This window comes from Adiantum capillus-veneris, chromosome 1 (assembly GCF_014529385.1).
Source record: "Adiantum capillus-veneris isolate H3 chromosome 1, ASM1452938v2, whole genome shotgun sequence".
NCBI classification, from domain to species: Eukaryota; Viridiplantae; Streptophyta; class Polypodiopsida; order Polypodiales; family Pteridaceae; genus Adiantum; species Adiantum capillus-veneris.
The window spans coordinates 51,973,904-51,999,617 of record NC_140931.1 but is presented as its reverse complement, the minus strand read 5'-3'; the positions used below and the strand labels follow the sequence as shown (position 1 = coordinate 51,999,617).

General features: G+C 40.9%; 1 pseudogene across 1 annotated transcript; it reads right to left on the bottom strand.

Annotated features, from left to right (window-relative positions):
- Positions 1–23,069: 23,069 nt before the first annotated feature.
- LOC147464735 (uncharacterized) lies at positions 23,070–25,117 on the bottom strand (annotated as a pseudogene). The gene is made up of 4 exons (XR_015188618.1): positions 24,772–25,117; positions 24,522–24,615; positions 24,383–24,447; positions 23,070–23,350 (listed from the first exon to the last, which is right to left on the bottom strand). The product of XR_015188618.1 is annotated as an uncharacterized LOC147464735 (transcript).
- Between the last annotated feature and the right edge of the window lie 597 nt (positions 25,118–25,714).

Sequence of the window (25,714 nt, the reverse complement as noted above, 5' to 3'; positions counted from 1 at the left end):
TCCCATCTATCCATTTCATTTTGCACAACACATTAGAGTAAATATTGACATAGATAGAGAAGTCTTTTTCAGCAACGCATTGTTTTATGTTGGTGCAGAAAGACTTAGAGAAATACTGGCATCACCCAATCCAATTATACTTCCAATCATCAATTATGGAACTTCTTTTGATGTTCACGTTTTCATTTTGTTTTGAAGGAAGGAACAAGGAGTGGTGAAGGGGTGCTCAAGGGCCATATGAAGGAACGAGGTCTTCAAACCAACAACGAGGAGTAGCACATGAATCATGATCAAAACAATGAACCTTTTTAGGCCTATTGCTCGGCAATCCATTCATATAATCATTGCAACTAAGTTTAGGTTTCAATCTATCATAAGGAGGATGTTTGGATCCACTCGCCTCAATGAAATCAATGCTTCAATTAATCCATTTATTCTACCTATGATAAAGTATGAATTAACAATGGATGTGTACATCTTCATTTTAATGTAATCAGATTTATAGTGTTAATAATCTTGTGCGGGCCGTAAGAGAAAAGTTTCTTTTAAAAAAAAGAGATTTCAAAAAGTCTAAACAAAATGTCAAGTTCTTTTCCCACGTTCTATGCAAGAAGTGGGGAAGATGCGCAAGAGTTTCTTGACAACTTGGAGATGGCACATCTCATATCCAGGAGAGATGAAGAGGAAGTAAAGCTACGAGCCTTCCCGTTGGTTCTAAAAGCAGAAGCTAAAGCATGGTATGAGACCTTGAAACCCCAAATCAAGTCCAATTGGGAGAGACTGCGAGCAATCTTCCTCTCCAAGTTCGGGCAAGGTGATACTTCTGAAGGACTATGGAAATGTCTTATTGGACATAAGCAGGTATCACTTGAAGACTATCCCTCTTATGAAGCAACCTTTGTCAATCTATGGGGTAGGTGGGAGGCTACATTAGAAAATCATGGTGGTGCACCTAACTTTCTAAAAAAAGAGAGATTCATGGTTGGCTTGTATCCACTTTTAAAGGCTAAAGTAGAGCTAAAATTCCCATCCACCTTCGAAGAAGCACGTGAGGTAGCCATCATCAAGTTTAGAAAACTACACTTCCAAGCACATAGAGCAAGGGGTTTAAATGAAGTGAGTGAGAGGGAGTCTTCACAAACCATGGAAGCACCAATTAGGGCCCCTCTTGCACAATCTTCACAAATAGGAGATAACTCTCAACAAGAGGCTTTACAAAGGCTGACTCAACAGCTTGAGAACCTCACTCTGAATCTAGTACAAGGCCTACCTCAACAACGACAACCAAGAGAAGGGAATCGCAATCAATGAAGACAAGCTCAAGAGTTGCGATGTTGGAATTGCAATGAAATGGACCATGGCATGTACAATTGTCCACATCCAAGGCGACTTCCGGGAGACATATATCCCCCCAGACCGCCTCCTCTCACTGTGCAGCAAGAACAAGCTCAAGGCCCACAAATCCTTCGTCGACCACCACCACCAGCAAATATACCTCCCGTCCCACATGAGGAGGAAGAAAGAGGAGTCAACATCATCAAGCTAGAAGAGGTAATAGATGAGCATACTCTAAACTTTGATGTTATGCCGGCAGAAAAACGCACAAGAGCACATGATAAGGATGAAGACATGAGAAGTGAAGGAACAAATTCAGCCAGAAGGGACAAGAAGAAGAAGTCAAAGATGGAAGAAGCTGAAAGTAGCAGGAAGAAAAGATCAAGGCGAAGGGAAATTGGTATCAAAGACTTCCCATTGGGAAAGGAGCTAGAGCCCTACAACATCCTGGAGGATTTACAAACCCAAAAGCCAAACATTTCATGGCCTCAGCTTCTACACCTATCAGCCAAAGTAAGAAGGCAATGGCCAAAGTTGGTAAGTACAAGAATTCCAAAAAAGAAAGCAAATCTTTCCATTAAGGTTGTGGCCTCAAAGCTACAAAAAGATGTGGAACCCATTGTGGATGCTTACAAAAGGGTAAAAAGGTGTCTAATGTATATGTCATGCCAGCTAAGGGGGAGGGCTATCCCATCATCCTAGGGAGGCCTTGGCTCATTGCTGTGAATGCAGATCAAAAATGGGGAAGTGGTCGTTTGATTCTTAAGAAGGGTCAACCGGTGGTGTATGATTGGCGAGAAGGAAAGCAACTAGATATCAACTATGAAACCACGGTAGATGAAGAGAGCGAGGAGGAGAGTCCTTACTCAAGTGATGAGGAAGCATCAACCAATGCATCAACCAGTGAAGAGGAGTCTTCTTTGGAGGTAATGGGAATTGTATTCAACGCCAACACTCAAGATGTTCCAGTAGAAGAAAAGCCAACATACAATCACACACGAGGGGATGAAAGATGCCACCACCTTGAAGAAGGATTTGAGAAGATGCTTGAAAAAGATCTTACTTGTGAGGAGAAGAGGTCCTACATCAATATGTTAAGGAGGTATCCCAATTTGTTTATCACTGACTACTCACAAATAAGAGGTGTGGATATAATAGAGCATCGAATTGAATTGAAACCAGGGACCAAACCCGTGGCTCAAAAGTTAAGGCGACTAGGATCTGTGCAACAAAAGGCTCTCCTACAAGAAGTGAATCGACTCTTGAAGGCTGGCTTCATCTATCCAGTATCCAACTCCGAATGGGTATCACCTATTGTAGTCACTCCCAAGAAGAATGGTAAGTGGAGGGTCTGCGTGGATTACAAACCCCTCAATGCTGCGACAAAGAGGGACCACTTCCCTCTCCCTTTCCAAGATGAAATTTTGAATGAAGTAGCAGGTCACGAATGCTACACTGTGTGTGATGGGTATTCAGGATATTTTCAAATTAGAATAGCAGAAGAGGACCAACCAAAAACCACCTTCATCACACCTTGGGGATGTTTTGCATTCAGAGTAATGCCTTTTGGGCTCACCAATGCTCCTAGCACCTTCATGAGATTCACAATATTTGTATTTCAACCATTCTTTGGAAAATCTATAAGAGTCTTTATGGATGATTTCTGTATTTATAGTTGTAGATCACTTCACTGCCAAAAGGTTGAAGAGGGTCTTAAGAGGCTCCATCAATTTGGGGGACAACTCAACCCAGAGAAGTGTCATATCGGTGAATCTCAGGTGGTTTTGCTAGGCCATGTGGTTTTTTCACAAGGAATTCAAGTGGATCCCTCTAAAGTAGAGGCCCTTTTGTCATTATCTCCACCAACAACAACTAAGGAGCTAATGACCTTCAACCACAAAGTGAGTACATGTCTCGCTTCATCCATAGAATCCATCGCCCCTTTGCATAGGTTGGCAAGCCAATCTACATTTGAATGGGGGAGGGAACATGCAAAATGTTTTGAGGAAGTGAAGGGCATTCTTAGCTCTCTCCCAATCCTAATGCCACCAGATCCAAAGGAGACCTACTATGTCACTCCAAGTGTAGGTTTCGAAGCAATTGGTGTTGTTTTGATGCAAAAAGATCCTAAAACATCATACATGAGGCCGATCTATTTTGCAAGCAAGGTGATGACTCCGGCCGAGAAGGGATACACTGAAATGGAGAAAGTGGTCTTTGCAATCTTGTTTGCGGTAAGGAAGTTTCGATCGTATCTTCTCCCTGTGCCATTTGTTTTTCTCACCTTAGAGCACAATCTACCATATGTAGTACAACACATGAGCCTCTCATCTAGAATAGAAAAGTGGGTGCTTGAACTCCAAGAATTTGAATACACTTTCCTTGTAGAAGATAGCACAAGAGCAGGACTTGCAGACATTCTCACCTACAAAGTGAGAGAAAGGGAAGGATCACGACTACAAAGAGAGGAAGGCTCAAAACAGTTCAAAGTGAAGGAGATTGATAATGTCCATACTTTATGCTTTGACGGAGCTTATCAACGCCAACAAGACAAAGCAGCAGGGGGAATCATCATTTTGAACCCACAAAAGGAGGGAATGGTTAGAAAAGGTATAACTCTACCCAGTGTTCACTCTAACAATGAGGCTGAGTATGCTGCTCTAACCCTTGGGTAAAAGAATGCAAAGAATTAGGCATACAAAGACTTATTATAAAAGGTGATTCTTTGCTAGTGGTCAGGCAAATCCAAGGGACTTGGAGGTGCAAGAATCGTCATTGTTTGAGTGGCTTAGTAGTGTAAGAGCTTTGATGAAGGGTTTTAAAGCAACACAGGTACAACACATTGTGAGAACTCATAACAAGGAAGCAGACTTACTCGCAAATGAAAAGCTTCAAATGGCGGTAGGAGGTGTGAAACTATATGAACCCAAATATCAAGGTCAAGAGGAGCTAAAAGACATTATCTTCTTTCTACAAGCAGGTGAGTGTCCCAAACACTTAGACAAGGTGCAAAGACATAGACTAGTTAAGAAGGCCACACCTTACCAGTTGATCGGGGATGATTTATATCAGAAAGGGAAAGATTTGGTCTTGAGGAGAGTACCAGGTGTGCAAGAGATAGAGAAAATTCTTCTTTCATGTCATGATGATGTCTGTGGTGGTCACTTTTCTCAAGATATTACAAGTAGGAAGATTTTACAAGCAGGGTTTATTTGGCCGAGCTTACATCGTGATGTCCAATATTGGTGTAAGGCATGTAAGCCATGCCAAATTGCTTGGGATAGACGACTAACATATGAGCCTCGAGTCCCAATAATATCTAATGGCCCTTTTGAAAAGTGGGGTGTGGATGCAATAGGTCCCCTACCTCGTACTTCTACAGGGAAGGTTTTCATCATCATGGGTGTTGACTACATGACACGATGGGCGGAAGCAACAAGCACAACCCGAATCACATCTGAAGAGGTATCAAAGTTTATTTTTGATCATATTTGTAGTAGGTTTGGAACACCCCTAGAAATCTTATCAGATCGAGGCCCGGGTTTTAGGGCTGACCTTCTGAATGATCTCTTGAGGAGGTTAAAAGTGAAACACCTGCATTCCACACCCTACTATCCTCAATGCAATGGATTGGTGGAAAAAGTGAATGGAATGATATGTAAGATCATTTCTAAGCAGGTTGTGGACCGGCCTAATGATTGGGATCGCCATTTGACGGCTGCTCTTTGGGCGTATAGGACATCACCTTTCAAGGTATCTACACCAAATCACCCCTCTTCATCTAGTTTATGGACAGGAGGCACTTCTCCCCATTCAGGTAGAGCTCTCAAGCTTGCGCGTTCTTTCAAGAGTGGAAAAAAAACCTAAAGAGGTTCTACATGAAAGGATCTTAGATCTCCAACGACTTGAGCTAGATAGAGAAGAGTCCATTGATCACTACATCACCAAAGCGACAAGCCAAAGGGATAAAATCAACAAGAAGCTCAAGGGGAAAGGATTGAAGGAAGGTATGTTGGTTCTTTGCTATGATAACCGACTTGATACTCGACTTGACAAAAAGTTTTTGCAAAGATGGGAGGGACCTTTCATGATAAAAACAAAGTTTGGGAATGGTAGTTACAGATTAGCAGATTTATCAGAAAACTCCACAAGACCAGAGTCAATGGATGGAGATTAAAGCCCTACTTTCAATGTATCAATCCGTTGATAGGCAGTCATTGCCTACATCGTCTAAGTTCCAAATTGACATGGCTCCCTTCGGCTTGGCAAATGCTCCACCTATTTTTAAAGCTTTGATGTGCAAAGAAGAACCCAGCCTTGGAATCTGAACATACCCAAGGCAACCCTCCCATCTCCGATTTATGGGAATGAGGTAATGAAAAGCAGGTCTAATGGAGTAAAAGAGTGCATGACACTCCTCCTATTGAAAAAAAAAAAAGTGGAAAAGGAAAAATGACAAAAAAAAAAGAAGAAAAAGAAGCAACACCGTCCTCCTAAAGATATGAATGTCTCTAGGCTTGGGGGAGGGCTAATATGAGTGGCATAAAATGGTAACCATCTTTTTGCAGCATTTGTCAGCCTACTCAACGTCCTCTTCCTCATATGTGTATATATTTTTCTACGTTATTAAGTTATCTAGAGTAAATTCCCCCTCTTCGTTTAACCTTTGTGGTGACACATACATTATACTCTTCCCAAAAATGTCACCTTAGTCATATATTTATATTACCACCCTTTTCTTTTTTGCTTTGTAAATAGAATAAGCATACAATAACCAACTATATACCCCCAAACTTTCTTACCTCTTGTGAATTAGTAGTAGAAAAATAATATATCCATCTTCCACCCCATATAGATAAATTCCCATGGAAATCAACTCTCCACTTGTCTTTACCAAAGATTATGGTCCCTCTCTACAAGTCTTCTATGCCCCCTACATAGGTGGCCCAATATCTCTTAAGAATATACATATAGTTTCTCTCCTTTCAAAAAGACTCCAATTGTATATTCTTTTCACAAGAAAATAATATTGGGCCCTCCTCTATTTGTTTAAGCATCATAGCCTTTTGAAAAAGCATGATTCCCCTTGGATGTATACAAGCAAAGGGCCCATACAAGAAGACTTGGAAGCAAAAGGTTCCCTAGCCTAGTGTGGACCTTCCAAACCGAATTCCTTGGTGCATGGGCGTGAAGAATAGTCCAAATTCATATCAAACATGTTGAGAAGGCCAATTTTGCCTTTTGAAGCGTGTTGTTCCGAGCTACAGGTAAAAAGTTATGGTCAAAATAGTGTAAATCTGTCAGATTCGCAGCAAAAGGGAACTGTAAATCAAGTAAATCAAGAGGGTGAGATCTTATTTTTCCCCTACTCATCTTCTAGAAGAGCAATGAGTGTTCAAGGTCACTTGCATGTGATGGGACCAACCTAAAGATGCTTTCTAAATGCCAAGACAAACAAGTTGAGATACCCCGCAGGAGCCACCCGTAGGGCCTCATGGTGGGGCCCACCTACATTATGCACCCCTATGGAGCCTTCATGGTCTAAAATGATATTTTTGGTGAATAAATAGTCCCTTTTATGTCCAATATTCAATGAGTGGTCAAAGGACACTTAATTAGGTCTAATCACTTACTCTAATTAAGTGTAGCATAATCCCACTCCTACACAACTATAAATAGCCCCCTTGGAGAGACTCAAGGACACACACCTATATTTTCAACTTCATGTTGTTTCTTGATCAATAGTAGAGAAAACCCCAACTCTCCCTCTTTCACATCCTCCCTCCTAACCCTCCTCTTTGGAGGAAGTGCAAACTCTATTCTCCACTCTTTCCATTCTACAATCTCTTACTCCATCAACCCAATAAATCATTTGTAGCACCTCAATAACTTGTAAATACATCATGATCTCTCTCATGGTTATGTTAATGATCATGAAATCATCTTCAAAACTTTCAAGTGTCGCAATTCGTGATGGCTAGCCAGCGTCTGTCCTCCCCTTAAAAGGTGTGAGAGAAATCAAGTAAGTGTTCTATTCTCAATTTACCATTGGTTTGTTTCTCCACACTTATTCAATTGGTCTAAAGAAATTTCTCACTCCAACTCTCTTTTGCTTCATTACATATGCATGTGGCTACCTCTCATGGTGATTTTATTTGTGTCACGGCATTGCATAGATGGAGATGAGCTCTCTATGAAAAGTGTGTTAGTTTGATGTAAGTGATTCTCTTGTGTGTTTGAGAGGCAAGTCTTGTGCGCATGATTTTTTGATGAGTGCTTGAGAGAGGAAGAGTTTGGATGTATTATGGGTATTCTTATGGGGAGAAGGTGAATGCTATTCCACAAATTGCATATTTCATTTTGATGCACGGCATTGGGTTGCATAATCGTTGATGGTGTTCAAGTGTCCAAAGTGTATATAGAGTAAGGGGGTTTTCAAAGTGTGTTGCTTGAGTGGGTGAGTGCAAGTGTTATTTTGATTGGTTTCCTTCTCCACTCCCAAAAGAAGGTGGCGCCCCAAGTAGTGTGCGTACCTCTTTACGAACATTTTGTGAGGGTAGGCCCATTGGTTTGGGTTTAGAGGCCCCATTTCAAAAAGCTCGCCCTCACTATGACTTTTTCAACTCATAATATAAATATTGACAATATAATAGGCAGTATAGTTAAAATTAGTAACTTCAAAAAACATGGATTGTCTTTTAAAATTTCTGTCCAAAAACACTATTAATATCCAAGGTCTAATATCTCTTTAGAAGAAATTTAGGTTTCTTGTGTACAATTACTGTCGTAGCTATTGTTAGGTTGCAAACTTGGTTATCTTGATTTTCCACAAGAGAAAAATTAGGGTTCTTTTAATCTACAAATTTGAAAGAATCTATACATGCAAGTTAGGAGAGTTGATTCCTAGAATAATATAACCTCTACAACACAAAGAAGATTGCATTCATAATATCTTTGGTTGGTTGTATTCTACGTTTTCCACAACAGCCACACATAAAATTGTAGACATGTAGTAGTGTTAGTGTGTATACGCGCTTCACCAGGGGCACTTTTGTCCCACTGAGTTTTTCCCCCTGGACATCCGGTGTGAAAGGACACCTTATCTCTTAGGGTCTCATATAAGCTTTGTAGCTCTGAGTTTGTAAATACTCTATTATTCTAATACAGAGAGATAGACTACAGAGATCTCGTACGCAAGCTCTGTGTCTTCTCCTTCTCCATCTTCTTCCTACTCTGAGTTGCTATCTTCCTTCTGTTTCCTGTTTCATCATCTTCAACAATTGGTATCAGAGCAAGGTGATTTCCAGGGCCTCTACTTGCGTTTTTGCGTCCGCGCGCGCAATCGCAGTTTTCAGGCAGTTTTCGGAAAATTTGCTCGTGGGAGCATCCTCGACGTTCCGGGAGTATTCTCAAAAGGCGACCTGAGGTTTTACCCCCCTTTTGAAGCCGTTCGAGCCCTCAGAATTTTGTTCTGAGCAGCGTAGCAGAAGTTACTTTTCGAGGCATTTAGATCAAGAGGGTGTGCTTTTTGACAGATTTTCTTCAAGTAAACAGTTCTTTTGGGAAGCAGCTTGTCTTAGCTTTGTGCTGAGATTTTGTGTAGAGTTTTTCTTGCATTGGAGAGGAGATTTGTGAATCTCTTGGAGGTTCTTTTGCTCTCTTGTGTGCATCCACAGTATGGCTCAATCTACGGAGAAAGAGATTTTTGGTGCGTTTACATCCGAAGACAAATTGGATAGTACCAACTATTCTCTTTGGTCTTTTATGGCCAAAAATATTTTGGTTGGTAAAAGATTGTGGGATTATGTATGTGGAGATGAAGTTCTTCAAGGTAGCATTGCACCTGCCACGCCTGGTCCTGGTGCAGCTGTTGGTGCAGGACCCTTACAAGTCACTCCAGAGCAAAAGAAATGGGATACTAAAGATGCACAAGCTATGGTTGTGATTGCCTTAACCATAAAGAGGACAATCACACCACATATCAGATCTTGCAGAACTTCTAAGGATGCTTGGGACACTCTGCAAGCTATGTTTGGAGGAAGAAACGCTGCCAGAATAGAGTTTTTGAAGAAACAACTTGACAAAATACAGATGGACGAAGGTGACGATATCGTCGAGCATCTTATAAAAATCAAGGATCTTAAAGAGCAATTTCTTAGCATTGACAAAGTGATTCCAGAGAAGGACTTGGTTTCCAAAACACTCAATTCACTACCACCATCTTATTTGACTTTTCAGACTTCTTTGACTCTGTCTTTACGAGCTAATCCTGAGCCTCTTCATTTTGAAGAGTTAGTGGCTTTGGTATTGTAGGAGGATCAATCACGTAAGAACAAGTCTTTATAGGTGGATGGTATGGATCATGCTCTTGTTGTACAGAACAAAAACAAGGGTAAAGAGAGTGCTCATCACTCCAAGTCTGGTGCAGGACAGTCTTCAGAGAAGTCTAAAGGTGATTCCGACAAGTCCAAGAAGAAAGGTAAATGTCACTACTGCAAGAAACCTGGTCACTACATTAGTGAGTGTAAAAAGCGAATTGCTAAAGAAAAGAAGAAAGAGTCAAGTTTGGTTGTTTCAGCTTCTAGTGATTCTTCTACAGCTAAAGAAGAGTCTGCAAACTTTGTGCAGGATTCTTATGCTTTCTTAGTATGTTCAGATTTTTCTGCTTACAGTGTTGACGAGACACAAATGATTTGGTACTTTGATAGTGGTGCATCCAGGCATATTACTTCAAGGAAGGATTTGTTTTGTTCATTGGATGCAGCTCCAACAGGAAAGAAGGTGACATGTGCAAATAATGCTTCTTATCCAATCAAAGGCGTTGGTAAGATTTTGATTACCATTTCAGATGGTTCTGATTTATGCTTGCCAGATGTCTTATATGTTCCAGGGATCAAGAAGAATTTGTTGTCTGTATTCTCTCTTGCAAAAAATGGTCTTCGGGTCATTTTTGAGGATGACAGACGTGTTGTACGAGATCGAGAGAATGGTTATTCTCTTATCACTACAGGTACACTGGAAAATGGACTATATGTGCTAGATCGTTATGAAAAGCAGATTCAAGTATGTATTGCAGAAACAAAGACTCGGGCCATGCAGGATGCTGAGTTGTGGCATGCTAGATTTGGGCATGTTGGTTATGGCAGTTTGATGACTTTACAACGTCATAATATGGTGCATGATTTGTCTTTATTGGAGATGCCACCAAGACATGTATGTGAAGGTTGCGTTCTGCACAGATTTGCATTTTCGCAGGATGGTTCAGTTAGAGGGACACGAAAGTTGCAGCTTGTACACAGTGATGTATGTGGTCCTATGAGGACGCCATCTATGGGAAACAGCCTTTAATTTGTGACCTTCATTGATGTTTTGTTGGGTGTATCTACTCAAAGCAAAGTCAGATGTGTTTGCAATTTTTCAACATTATGTCGCCATGGTTGAAAATGAAACAGGTTGCAAAGTACAGACTCTTCGTACCGATCGAGGAGGTGAATACATGTCAGGTGCATTTAAGGATTTTTTGGGAAAGAAAGGCATTAAACACCAATGCACTATGCCATACACACCACAACAGAATGGTGTTGCAGAAAGGAAGAACAGGTCTTTAATGGAGACGGCTAGATGTATGCTCAAGGCTAAGAGTTTGCCTCATAAGCTATGGATGGAGGCAGTTGCTTGTGAAACACATGTTTTGAACAGGTGTCCTACTCGTGCCTTGAAGACCATTACTCCATATGAAGCTTGGTATGACAGAAAACCTTCAGTCAGTTATCTTCGTGTTTTTGGTTGTCTTGCTTATGCTCACATCCCTCAACAGTTACGTGGGAAGCTTGATGATAAGGCAATCAAATGTATATTTGTGGGGTACAGTAGTGGAAGTAAAGGTTATATACTTTACATCTTGCTACAAACAAGATTTTTGAAAGTCGTGATGTAATTTTTGCAGAAACTACTGCTCAACCTATGGTTGCTTTTGATGTACCTCATATGCAGACACATGATGTATTTGAAGGTTTGCTTCCTTCTTTTGTGGAGAATCAAGAATCACAATAGGTTGATAATCTTGATCATTCTTTTGATCAGCATGTGACACCTCACGATGTAGAGGAAATTGTGCGTGAAGAGCAAGAAGTTCTCAGGGAAGAAATAACCTTGCCTAAATGGGTTCAAAAAACTTTGCAGGATAGCAAGTTGGATGCACCGTTACCACGAAAAACACGTGATGGTACTACTTTTGGCAGAGAGCAAGTAGATTTGGCTTGCTTTAGCACTCTTTGTGATGCATATGAGCCTGATTCATTTGAACAAGCTTTAGAGTTTTTTCAGTGGAAAGATGCTATGCAGCAAGAAATTGATTCTATTCATAAGAATCATACATGGGATCTATGGACTTGCCTACAGGTAAAAAGCCTATTGGTACAAAGTGGGCATTTAAGGTAAAAGGAAACAAGATGGTACTGTTGACAGATACAAAGCAAAGCTTGTGGCAAAAGGCTATGCGCAACAGAAAGGCATAGATTATGATGAAACCTTTGCTCCTACTTCTCGTGCGTCCACAGTTAGATCACTAGTTGCAATTGCTGCTCATCATGGTTGGAAAGTGCATCAGTTGGATATCAAAACTGCTTTTTTGAATGGTGATTTTCAGGAAGAAGTTTATGTAAGTCAACCAAGTGGTTTTGTTGTAAAAGGTCAAGAGCAAAAGGTATGTAGATTGCGTAAAGCTTTGTATGGTCTCAAACAGGCTCCAAGAGCATGGTATGAGAAGATACATACTTATTTGATTGGCCAGGGATTTCAGAATAGTCCAACAAAAAGTACTTTGTATGTCAAAAAGAGAGATAGAGTTCTCATTATGCTAACACTTTATGTGCATGATATGCTTCTTACAGGCAATACTACAGATGAAATTGAAGCGTTTAAATATGCTTTGAGAAAAACCTTTGAGATGTCTGATCTTGGTTTGCTACATTATTACTTGGGTATTCAATTTGTACAATCAGAGGATGGCATATACATGTTGTAGGCAAAATATTTGCATAAAATTTTGGACAAGTTTGGTATGAAAAATTGTAAACCAATCTCTACACCCGTAGAAACTAGATCAAAGTTGAGCATGCACGATGCTGGAGAACCTTTTGATGTATATACTTACGGAGCAGTGGTTGGTTGCTTGATATATTTGGCAGGCAACACTCATCCAGACATTCAATTTGGGGTTTCACAAGCAAGCAGATTTATGTACAGCCCAGGTATGCATCATTGGCAGGCTGTGAAGCGCATACTTCGTTACCTTTCAGGTACCCCTAATCTTTCCATGTTCTTTCCAAGGGGGGATATGTATGGAAAGCACAGTTCTATGCAGCTTCTTGGTTACAGCGATTCAGATTGGGCTGGTGATTTTGACACATGACATTCCACAAGTGGGAATTGTTTTTTCTTGGGAAATGCATGTATATCTTGGCTAAGCAAGAAGCAACCCACAGTGGCTACATCAACTTGTGAAGCTAAGTACAGGGCAGCTTTCACGACAATAGTTGATTGTGTATGGATACGCAGGTTATTGGCAGATCTTTGTGAGTGTCAACGGACACACACCACCATTTTCACTGACAGTCAGAGTGCTATGGCAGTTGCAAGGAATCCAGTATTTCATGCAAGAACAAAGCACATAGAGGTTCACTACCACTATGTCAGGAAAGGCTACATGCAAGGGAGATCACACTAACTTACTGTCCTACACAGGATAACATTGCACATCTATTTACGAAGGCGTTATCACGAGAAAAGTTTGAAGCTTTCCGAAAAGCTTTGGCCTTACTCTCATACACATGATGATCTGCTACCTTGTACGGATTCACACTATCACTACAGGGGGATTTGTAGACATGTAGTAGTGTTAGTGTGTATACGCGCTTCGCTAGGGGCACTTTTGTCCCACTGGGTTTTTCCCCCTAGACATCTGGTGTGAAAGGACACCTTATCTCTTAGGGTCTCATATAAGCTTTGTAGCTATGAGTTTGTAAATACTCTATTATTCTAATACAGAGAGATAGACTACAGAGATCTCGTACGCAAGCTCTGTGTCTTCTCCTTCTCCATCTTCTTCCTACTCTAAGCTGCTATCTTCCTTCTGTTTCCTATTTCATTGTCTTCTCCTTCTCCATCTTCTTCCTACTCTGAGTTGCTATCTTCCTTCTGTTTCCTGTTTCATCATCTTCAACAAAAATTGAGTTCCCGACATTTTGGGTTAACATCCATGGTTGTCCCATGACATGGATGCAACTACCCCTGCATAGAATCTTGTGTAGCCATTGTACCCATTGTTTCACTACCCTATTGACAACATCTATCTCCTCCTCTCCTCCTCCTCTCTTGCCTTTTCAAACTCAAGTATGTTGTCAATGGCACTACTGACAACCACCAAGTTATGCCCTCCTCCTCTCTTGTCTTTTCAAGATAATTGTGTTGTCAATGGGACTATTGACAACCACCAAGTTATGCACTCCTCTTTCTTGCATGTCCAAGGTTCCACATAGGTTGTCCCCATATAATAAAGGATGGTGATATGCCCTAGTCTCTAGTTGTCTCTAGTGTGACACAAGCATGATATAGAGGTAGGGAGACATTATTAATATTATGCAATCTATTATGATTGAAACTCTTCATGAGAGAGAGAGAGAGAGAGAGAGAGAGAGAGAGAGAGAGAGAGTGGAAAGAACTTATTATATGAGCCAAGCAGAGAATGATTCAATCAGTGTCATTAGAAGAAGAGGTAGTGGTTGGAATGAAGAAGGTGGGCTAGAGTGAGAGGGGAAAATACATTACCAATTGTCATCCTAATCATCATCAACATTTTGGGAGAATGTTGGTCATCTACATCCCTCCAAAGTGATTGTGGTCATGACTTGTAGCAGTAGAGTCTTACCTCTAGTGTAAAGACTAGGATTAACCATTCCAAGTCTCAAGCATTAACCATGTCGATTTGTTGTAAGGTGTATCTAACATCAGCAAATCCAAGTATCTATATCTATTGTAAATTTGTATTAATCACAAAGTGGTATTGACAAGCTTGTATCCTCATTATAACTTGCTTATGAAAAAGCACATAGTTATGTGGTTCAAATTTTGGGAATTGGTTTATTAGGAAATATCTTGGAAGATACATGCATTTGGATGAAATGGAAAAAGGCAAAGTGATGAAAAGTGGTAGCCCTGGTGAGGGAGGCAAGTGGCAAAGGAGGTTGCACAAACATGGAGGCTGCATGAATGAGGAGACTGCCATGCGGTGGTGCAGGTGTAGTGTGATTTCTTTTAATCATGCAAGGCTCATATACTAGGCATGCCCCTCTTGCGCTACAATGGTTTAGGCTAGTGTCTTTGTCTAACATTCAAGGTTTTGAGCTCAATTGTGAGCCATTGCTACAGAGTGCGATTGAATAAAATAAGACTTGCACACAAATTGAATCTCCAAAAATTTGTCTAATAGGAATATGTGGATTGTAGTATGTTTGCACCACAACCAAAAAAAAAGAGAAAATCAAAGATACTTTAGTAGATTCTCTCTCCCTCTCGCCTGATCAAAGCCTTTGCCTCTTTTTCTATTCCCGGTGCTTAATCTCTCTCTCTCTCTCTCTCTCTCTCTCTCTCTCTCTCTCTCTCTCTCTCTCTCTCTCTCTGTGACTATGTGTGTGCAAGGTGGGGCCAAGGAGAGGGCACAATATGTGTCTCCACGAGGGAAGAGTTTTGGGACAAAGAGGTTGCAAGGATAGGGTTTGGGGGAGGCACCTCTCCACCTGTGTGTGTGCAAGGTGGGGATGAGGGCACAGAATAGCAAGTGTGTCGCATGAGGTAGAGCTTTGACTTGGATTTTCAAAGGGATGGCCATCTTATTATTGATTGAATTTATTTTTGTTTGATCCAATAGGTGCTACACATTTTGAAGAATCAACAAAACTTCTCTCTTTCACTCTTAAATAAAAAGTGATGCCATTTTTCAAGCTTTGCATGAGGTGCCATTTTGGGACTGCTCTCTCTCTCTCTCTCTCTCTCTCTCTCTCATTCCGAAGTTTATAATCAAGGTAGGCTACACAAAAAAAGAAGCTCGCAATAAAAATGCACGCAACATAGTTTGCCAACCCCAAAGCCTACTAGAACATTCATGCTCATTAGTAGCAAACAATTTCATGGTCACCTAGATCAAATGGCCATAAAACACATGCTACAACTTCATAAAGTTAAAGCACCCAAGTTAATGTTTCCGACATCAAACCATGGAATTTATATGCCATCTATTCCCCTTGGAAATAAAAAATAGTATTCACAAATACCATATATAGAGTCTCCTCACTCATCATATCATGGACATCATCCTTTACCATCCCCTTAAAAATGGCATCAACCTTTTCATCAAGCATCATCATATACTTATGCATAACCAAATCATATTCTTCACCCATTAAAAAAAAATCATTCATTTCAAAAGTGTCCAGCTTAAAGGTAAGACATCTTCTACACATAGCTTAATCTCCTTAGCAAAAGAGGATCTAGAAAGTTACCATGAACCATATTATCATTACGCATCAAATTACATTTCCATGGCTTCCCACATAGCCTCAAGAACCATCTTATGCACTTCATCATTGACAGCATGGCTACCTACATCATCATAGATAGAATCATGAAATTACTTATGGATAGTCTCCTCATTCCAAGGTCCACAGCATGTTCAATAGCAACATCATTTTTTGTCGTAGACCCAACCATACAATATACTTGAGAAGCCTCTTCTTGGGTATAATCCTCTTGCACATGAAAAGCTTTGTTGATGTGCAAGTCCTTTTCAACTAAAACATAAAGGAGAGGGGCAATCTATATCCACTTTAGCATCATACAAGCTCCTCTTCCAATGCACGTGCATATAGTAGACATGACATTTATGGCATCCATATCTTGATTCTCATCATGATCCTTTTTTGGAACTTCACTAATTTCATTCTTTTCCTTTCCATTCATTTTCACATCCATCGAAACATCATCTTTGCCATGTGAAGCACCATTAAGTGGAAAAGACAACAAGGATGACATGATTTGTACATTCTTCTTATCATCTTTCTCCTCATTATATGCTTGTTGTTCTTTTGCAAGACAAACACCATGATATAATATTGAATTAGAGGCTCTCTTTGTATATACATCAATGCATGGAGAAACCTTTGGCTTCACATCACATGCAATCCAAGCCCTCTCAATCTCTCTAGTGTCCATTCCTCATGCTTTGCAACCTTTACTACATCCTCAAATGTAAGCCACCTTTTTAGCTCAACTTTGAATCTCAAATCAACCCTTAAGATTAGCATAAACATGGTCAATTCAAGCATAAGAGGAGGACTCATTTCTTAAAACATTACAACATTTTCTCCATAACTCATTAAACTACCTCACATGCATATCCATTGTTTCATGTTCACCTTGCATAAGGCTCTTGACACAAATACCTACCTTCTCTAGATCCTCACCTTCTTAAACCTCTCAAGAAAATCCTTCTTAATTGCATTGTCAATCATCACCATGGAGATCGAGATGATTTCAACTACAATTTATATTCATTGTACCATGTCCTTGCATTCTCTTTCAAGCAAAAAGTATATATATATTCAGCATAACCAATGGATCTTCTTGATTTGTAATCAAACAAGAAAACTCCATCTTTTCAATGAATGCATCAACATCCTCGCCTACATTACCATAAAAAATTGGAAATTCTGCTATCACATCAATCAAAACCTATAACTTGAAGGTCACAGGAAAGAGTTTTGCAGTGGAGGGCATCAAAACACTGTTAAGAAAACAAGAACAAGGGACACCTCTACAACAATGTATCCCAATAGTCTTCAATATGCAAATTCATCACCACAAACCATATCAAAATAACTCCACAAAACCACAAGTCAAAGACAAGTGATCCCGTGGGAATTTACAAGCACATGCCAACTTAGAAGACCACCATGGAAACTAGGAAGAAGCACCTGCCCTAGCATGGATTTACACCACATACCAACCAATGCACTTGAAAAAAGATCTTCTCCATTTTGAAAAACCATAATTTCAAATTTTACATATGTCACAAAGCATGTAAGCTTTCACAACTTGCTCTAGATCAAATTGCATGCAGGCTACCATATCATGTACCCTGCAGGGAACATACTATAGCTTCTAAAGAACAAATCCAAAAGGGATGCTTTCAAGGTTTAAAAAAATTCTAATTTTTTTACAACAAATTTTTTTGAAGATGTCAATGTTTGAATCTATGCATTACTATGTGAAAAATTGATGCAAACAACATGCTATATAGCACTACTACATAGAGAGAAGTTAGTTGAGGGCAAAAGAATTATAACGACAAAAAAACTACAAAATTTTGATAATAAGATACCACACAGTGCTTGCTTAAAACTCACATCTCATATACATAGATTAGGGGCATATAAAAAAAAATCAAACTGCACACACTTGCCCCTATAACGGCTGACCTACTAGCTGGGTGACTTGACGCACATGTACATGTGCCTAACATACCAAGCTAAAAAGGCCACAAACTAAACTCATAAAGACTCTCATATAATTCCATGGCATCACCATATCTACGATAAGTACAAAAAATGGATCTTCAAAATAGACGTTTAGGTTTTTGGTTGAAAAATTGTAAAACCGGATGTCTACTATAGTTTCTTCTTGGTCACTCAAGTTATCAAAGCATTCATTGTCTACGTCATCCTCTCCTGCAAAATGCTCCGAAGAGTCATAAAACTCTTCAACCTCTTGTTTGATCAATCTATCACCCCTGGGATGTTCTAAGGAAACCTTTCCTAGGATTGTATTGACCATAAAACACAAAACCACATCATATCCATCCTTATCGTAGAATTTTGTTGTGGGACCATCTGAGATAGCACACACATCTAAGGTTTCTAGAATATGAGTCCATTACAATGGCTCTAATGCTTCCTTCGAGAAAGGTTCAGGAATATATATGTCATCTTCAAGCGCCCTTTCCAAAATACACTCTTCTCTTCAAAACTCTCCATCTGCTCTCGCGCTACCTACATTTGGTCACGTGGTAGCTATCTCGCCTTTGCTGCCAGCTATGTCCTCTTGTGTCCTACCACCTGCCTCCTTTGTAAAATTTCCCTCGCCGTCCACCTACCACAAGTTGCTTGCCATTTGCCTATGACACCTGGTAGGTCTCTACTTTTCCACTTTGATAACAAAGAGGGTATCTTTTAAGATTCCTCCTAATTTAATACACTTCAAAATTGGAGCAACTTACTGACGTACTAATGGTGCACCTACTACAAGCTCTATCTTTACAAAAGTCCAATAGGTAGGAATATCCCCCGTCCCCCAAAAAATAAAATAAAAATCAATCTCATGCCGTATTCGCAACTCTACACATGAGGCCTCCCCCCTCCTTGGATGGCCCCATGCCTTCTTTCTCTTGCTCCTAACACACACACTTCTCTTCTCCCCTCCTCTTTCTACAGCATCCCGCAATCATTGCATTCCAAGAGACGATGTTCCAAATAAGAAGATCCTCAAGCACTTGTTGTGATTTTTAAAGTTTACCACACTTAATATACATGTCAGTCAAGGCATTTCCAAGCACGTCATTCTTTATCAACAACCCCTAACTAACAATATCATCCTCAATTCTTTTGCCCAAATCAACATCTTGTATACTACCACATCCCTTCAAGATGCATGTATAGGTGATTGCAACTAGAGAGGCGCCCTCGTTTTGCATCTATTAAAAGGAGTCATACCCTTGTTGGGAATATCTTGCAATTGGTGTACGTCAAGATAGAACCCCTCAGAGAAACCTCCTCGAGCACTTTTTGTGCTTTCTAAAGTACACCATATTTGGCAAACATGTCAACCTAGGCAGTACCAAAACATAGTTTCTTTGCAATAGCCCCTAGCAAACAATATCATCATTCATTTTGACGGGTAGCATTAGCATCTTGCATAATGCCACATGCCTATAAGATGCAAGTGTAGGTGATTTCCTTCCAAGAGAAACCATCCATCGAAAATAGAGATTGATTCTTCACACACGATGAAAAAAAGGGGACCTAGAGTAAGGATAAGTGATTGCAACCAGAGAGATTCCCTTGCTTTGTATCCATGTGATTTCATTCAGAGAGATGCCATCCATAGAAATAGAGTTTGAGGACTCGTGTGCACGGATGATGGAGAGCCCCCCCTTTTTCGTAGATGCTTAGAGTTTTATTGCAATGAGTGGCTAGGCCTATGTGTCTCTATTCTTGGAAAAATCACTGATTCACTTGTGATGTGGAAGAGATAGAGGTCCACCTCACACTGGGTAACCTAGCCCCCAATGCTTGGTAACAAAAAACCTTGTAAAATGACCCTCACAAAAGGAGGTCCTATAGACACGACTAGCCAAAGTCTCAAAAAGGGCTCTTCCAGTCCAAGTCTGAAAAATGATCAAGACTGCCAAAACAAGCCAAAATTGGCTCCATAATGGTACAATGGAAGTATCCACCACACAACGTACATATGTCATGAAATCAATGCAAATGTATTGTATGCACAAAAATAGGCACCAACAAACGTGCAAGAAAAAACCACAACTCACTTCCCTATGGGTAGTAAAATGCTCTCAACAGAGCATAAGCACTCTTAAGTGCTAGTCACACATAAACCACGTGCATCCAAACTCCCATTAGAACTGTACTGGTTGTTTCACTACCAAAGATTCTCAAAAATTTGTTGTGTCAAAAGAGCATGTGACTATCCCTTTGCATGTAAAAATGTATCTAAGAGGTCTCTACGAAGCCATGTATGGCTATGCATAAGCAGTACCATAGAGAACATACATCGTGGACAAAATGCACATATGGCAATCCAAAAGATTGCTCTTATAGATGCATAAAATTGCTACTAATGGTAATCTGTAACCTATCGCCTACTAAGAAACTCTCTTTGTCTTGCTCTCTACGGAGTGTCTGTGAGAATTTGGACTCGCTGTTGAAGCCAAAAATTGGAGTGTGTGTGTGTGTATCCAATGCTGAAAATGTCAATTGAAAACTACCTTCTGGTGTGCTACTCAAATTGAGATTCTAAGAGCATAAATGGCTTTGAAAGGGGGGGCTAAAACCTCAAGATGCTTGTTGGGCCAGCATGACGAAGAAGCTACAATAATAATCAAAACCAAAATCTGACCTAAAATTGCATGCATGTGGACATGAATTCCAGCTAGCTAGCTCTCTCTCTCTCTCTCTCTCTCTCTCTCTCTCTCTCACACACACACACACACACACACTTACTCTGAGATTTCTATATATTCCTACACAAAATTATTGTACTCCAAGCTTTACTTCACTTGCTACACAACGTACTGTCGACTGTCAATTTGCTCTAGATAGACCTTAATCCCAATTAGCTATGATTGAACCTTACCCACTCCAAGAGGATTTTCACGCATTTGAAAGCGAGGAGGAAGACCAAATCTCTGATAACAATCGTGAGTGCATGTATGGTGCATGCAAAGTGCAAGTGCGGGTGAGGAAGGAGATGATTGCACATAGTGTTGATGGAGCTCAGTGTGAGGATTAACCCCTCACCTCTTCTTATTGATCTATATTACCAAAACTTTAGATAAGGTTAGCACAGTTACATTGATGGATGTCTGGCTAGTTTGCATGAACACCAACACGAGATAAGGAGGGGGGTCGGCACAACCCTGGGGGACTGCGTCTGTGCTGTGGGTCGAGGTCTCCAACGTGGACAAGCCCTCGCTAGGTGGCCCATCTGCCTACAGATGAAACACTCATTCGGGAGGCCCGAATACTCCACTCTCTGACTGATCCGCCCTCCATCGACTCGAGGAAGGAGGACCTCCTTTAGGAGGGTGTGTGTCCCGAACTAGACCCCAAACAGTGGGCAAACCCGCAACCTTGGCCACAACTGAAGCAGAAGTGGGAGGGGTTTCAAAACTGACCCAAACATGGAGCCAATCCTGGTCAATAAAGGTAGGTATTCTCGCCTCAGTCCAGGAAAGCAGACTGAGATGGGAATGTCTTCCTCCTCCTCAAGAACATCTGTCGTCGGGTCAAAGCCACGACGCCACTATCGAAAAAATGCTGGAGCCGCTCGAATGCTGAGCAAGCTCATCGAGACCACTTTGGCCGCCATCTCTGGAGACTCAAACTCAATCTGATAATATCCTCTCCCGAGTAGCTGCACATCAATGATCTTGCCCACTTCGGTGAGGAGTCAAGCTTGAAGTAGGTCCCTCACCTCGCCTCTGCAGGATCGAGTGCCAACAATCCTGCAAATGACTGAGGTGGCTTGGAGCCGTTCCACCTCGGCCAATAAGCTCGCTTGCTTTTCTGGCGAAAGAGCAAGTCGAAGGGTCGACTCCGCGGTGTTGGACGAGGGGGCTGCTGTAGAGTCCCTCTGAGGTGAAGCTGAAGTCGTCATTCTATGTCTGATGCTGAAAAGAAAAGGGGTGGGTGAAGTCGAAGACGAGAAAGCAGCACGCGCGAGAGAGGCTCAGTCCACCGCAGCGTGCCACCAACAACGGGGGGGGGGGGGGGGGGGGGGGGGGGGGCTGCGGCGTGAAAGAGGCTCAGCGTGCCACCAGCAAGAGGGGGGGTGGGGTGGAGAGGAGGGATGGCGAGGGCGAAGCAACAGTAGGAAGCTCGGATCGCAATGGTGTACATTTATGTAAGAGCAAAGATCTAACCAGATATGTTTATATGGGTATACATGTGTGCACAGATTCATATGTGGATATGGGAGTGTCTACACAAACGTTCGAATACAGCTTATGATAATAAGCATGCATATATTTCTATACACTATTGCATATATAGATATACATATCTGCATTTGATATACACAACAGTTAAACTGTAGTTATTAATACATGTGTGTATATATATATGTGTAAATGTACCTACGCAAACACGTGTATGTGAGAAAGAGAAAATATACACATAAATTTTGCACATACACACAGATACATATATGCACATATGTGTGCATGCATGAGTATGTGTTTGGGTACATAGAAAAATGCATACATCCACACATACACACATATCTACGTATGTATGTGTCTTTTACATGTGTACACGGATCTACGTATGTATGTGTCTTTTACATGTGTACACGGATCTACATATGTATGAATTCAAATATAATGGTACATATGTACAGAGAGCCATGACCATATATGTGTCATTGTGAGCATCCAAGTGCATATTTTAGGAACCTGGGTTTCACACAAAACACAATTGCAAGTGGGCACGGGCAGGCATGTATATGTGTGTGTGTGTGTGTGTGTGTGTGTGTGTGTGTGTGTGTGTGTGTGTGTCTGAGAGAGATCAAAACAAGCCAAATGAGCAGGGTCACTTATACGTTTCTCTCGAGGTAGCCAAATTGTAGGTGAAGGGAGTTGAACAATGCGACCGGTCTTCTCAGCAGCGGAGGGAAGACTAAAGAGCTTCTCTGCCAGTGCCTGCAGGGCCTGCTCGCCCCTTTCAAGACACTCCCGAGTTATCTCCTCCATGTCACAACAGGTGAATCAGGTGATGGTGCAAAGAACATAAATGTGGATGTGCAAACAGACGGGGAAGACAGCCCACTTGGAATGGGAGGAAGTGATATTAGCATTTCATGCACCTGCTACGAGCAAATTACCCAGGTCCACGAAAACTTCATGTAGCTCCTCCATTCAAATGAAAACCATAAACCTAAGGCAGCTTGGTGACAGTGGCCAATGTCTGCCAAAAACCGGTAATGTATTTTAAACCGGGCCACATACTTGCTCACACCAAACCTATCTGTCATACTGGTTGTTCTTTTTTCCGATGGGATGCATCAACAGCGGATTACACTCCCATCGTCGATCCCTTGACTTCCTCAGTGTCACTTACGGACGAGGAAGTGCGGGCACAAAAGCAGGGGCGACTGAGGACGTCGAATGCTGAAAAGTAAACGAGGACAAAGGGGGGAGTAAACAAGAGCTTACTTTATAATGGTATTAGTTGGCAGATGTTTCAACAAAACACACACACCTGAATGGTTAGCTCGCCAAACAAGCATGAAGAGGATTTTGACTCTTGCAAGACATCTAGTGCATGCTGTATAGGTGCAGGAAATTATTTTTGTTGAAAAATATGTGATGTTAGTGACAAACCTTGAAATTGTTTACAAGAAGACTTGAAATCTAGTAACTCTTGTTTGAGCATCAAAATCAAAATTCAAGCTCAAATTTCATATTTGAATCCTCATACATACACACCACAACTGAGCTAGAGGAAGTTTTCGAGGTAAAATGGGATTCAAAGTGTCACATATGTATAGATACATATGTGTGTGTGTCCTTGTATGACTACATAACCTATTACCATACACACTAAAAGATCATAAACCAACACACCAACTTTCACAATCATATGCGTATAATACACCTCCGTATAATGCCCTCAAAGTGTTCAGCAAACAGTACATAGTCCGGCATGGTTAAAAACAACAAGAACTAAACACATAATTAAAATAAACAGCCTTTGTTATCAGGCATTGAGAAACTATATCCTAGAGAGCAGACAGCAGCCTGCAAGTAAGTCCCTACACGCACAGAGTCCCATATAACCATCCAGGTATATAGCTTCAAGCACTCAGACAATAAACAGCTCATTGGATTAACAGTAAACACCTGCAACCAGGCTTTTACATTTTGTATCCTCTCTACACAACCTGCATAATGTACCCTGAGGACTACCTGTCCTCAACATAAATCATTACGCATCACTGAACATCATCAGAACCAAAAAAGTCCTCATCACTCTACAGCGAGCCCATAGTCTCATGTACAGTATCATACGTACCATGACCACATTCAAACAGATCTACATCTGAACTCTTCAGCACGGCCTGTCCGATCAATATATATAAAATGAATACAGGCAACATTCAAACAATAAACAAATAAAAGCAACAAGAGTAGCAGGTGTACCTGGTAGACGGGTCTTCTTCAATGTCAAACTTCGCCGCCTTTCCAATACAGAGAAATATTTGGACCTGTTCAGGCGACATAGGCCCTCTATGAAAATAAATTCTCCCATTGGCGGCCTGCAGTTCAGCCAATTCTTTACCTGCGTGCACGTGCTGCGAAAGAATGTTGTATATAGTATGGCAGTGCGCTGCTTGCTTCCGCACATCTTGCAGTGGAATATTGGGTGTTCTTCTCTAGCAAGCAGCCAAGTCCGGAGACCACTTGAGGATTTTTTCCCACAAAATGGAAGCTTTGTTTCCTTTAGCACGTGCATATGTTGCAAGGACCTCCTGCATTCTCTCGAACAACCCACGTGTATTGTTCAAACCCTTGGATCTAAGGAGGTCTACCTCCAAATATGCGATCTCCTTGTTCTTATACTCAATGGCCTCCTTTTGATATTCAATTTCTTTCTGTTTCTGTTTCCAGACCTCCTTCTCTAAACAGGACACGTCCATGAGGCCTTGAAAAAGTTCCTTCCCGGAACTTGTGACATGCGGCTCCAAGGCCGCGAGCAGTTGACTGGATGATCGCGGATGCAATTGATCACCGAGCTCCTGCTTGTGGCAGAAGCCTCTTGAAGGATGCAGCAGGGCCCCCAGGCGGCGGATAACCTTGCGAGACGCCATTCTCCTGCAGAAAAACTGGCTCAAACCCTAATCCCTAAACACGCTCTATCTCTATGAGAGTGAGAGACCAAACTGTCTCGGTACAAAATAAAAAGGGAAAATTACCAAAATACCCCTATAATTTTTGGAAATTCCCAATATACCCCTCAAATTTCAAAAATTCCCAAAATACCCTTGTATCTTTTTTCGTTGGATCTTCAAGATTTTTTAATCTTTATTCTTGTTTGACAATTGAGATCGGTTTTTGAGTGCTTATAAGCGCATGTAATTTTTTGCAAATCACCTCCCAAAAAAAAGGTAATTATGTCTAAAAATATTGAAGAAATTCATCTCCAAAGCCTACATAACCAACTCAATTTTTTGTTTTAGCATCTTGTATGGTAGACAATCACTCTTCTTATGAAAAGCTACAAATTTTTTGTTTTTGAAGAAATTTACTCTCACAATCAGGGGTATTTTGGGAATTTGGAAAATTTGAAGGGCATTTTGAAAATTTATGACAAATTATGGGGGGTACTTTGGGAATTTTTGAAATTTGAGGGGTATTTTCGGAATTTCCACAAATTAGAGGGGTTTTGGTAATTTTCCCAAATAAAAATGAAATAAAGAAAAATAAAAGCTAAATAGCTATTATCATGGTTCACAACTGTTTAGGGTAGTACAA